Source organism: Gymnodraco acuticeps, unplaced genomic scaffold (genome assembly GCF_902827175.1).
Source record: "Gymnodraco acuticeps unplaced genomic scaffold, fGymAcu1.1, whole genome shotgun sequence".
Lineage (NCBI taxonomy): Eukaryota > Metazoa > Chordata > Actinopteri > Perciformes > Bathydraconidae > Gymnodraco > Gymnodraco acuticeps.
Window position 1 is genome coordinate 1616360 of NW_022989949.1, and position 765 is coordinate 1617124.

The window sequence follows — 765 nt, forward strand, 5'->3', positions numbered from 1 at the left end:
GTGTCTGTGCTTTTTTCATATAAATTGGATTACAATGAAATTAAGCTAGGAATTAAACCTGTTTCGGCTGAGGGACACAGATGAAAAACTCTACTTGTAGTTATATAAATGTACAGAATATGCCAACCCAGTCTCACAAAAAAACGTGTAATAACTACGTTGGTCCACAACGTAGGACGTAGTATTTCTACAAAAACGCCTCTGAAATTGTAAGATCCCTACGTTTTTTTTCACCATTCATTCCAATGGCTGGCGTCTACAGTATGTCATGTGATCTTCAAATTTCTCCCTGCAGAAAAAAGAAACATGGCCGAACTTCGTTTTATTCTCGGTGTAAAATGCCTATTTTAAAGTTAGTTTGGCCATTAAAATGCATTTTGATGTCATTTGATGCGAGAAATATGAGTTTTTATTTCAGATTATGTGTGCAGTGGATGCACATGATCTTTAGTTTGCTAGTTATTACGAAGATTACTTCAGGAAATTGTGTCTATAGGCTACAACGTTTTCATTGTCACCAAGGTGGTTGCTAGGGATGCTGCTATCGATATTGACTGGGTTGAATATGCACATGCTTTACCTGAGGAAGCAGACAGGTCATAACAGAGAGAGGTAGTGGATAAACGGAGGACAAGTGCCTGATTGTAGGGAAACAGCAGTGGAAGAGAGAAAGGACACAAGCGGAGATACTAAGAGAGAATGAAAGAGAAGAAAAATAGAGAAGCAAACTTCAGAACAGAAGGTCAGAAGACCAGAGTAAAAGAC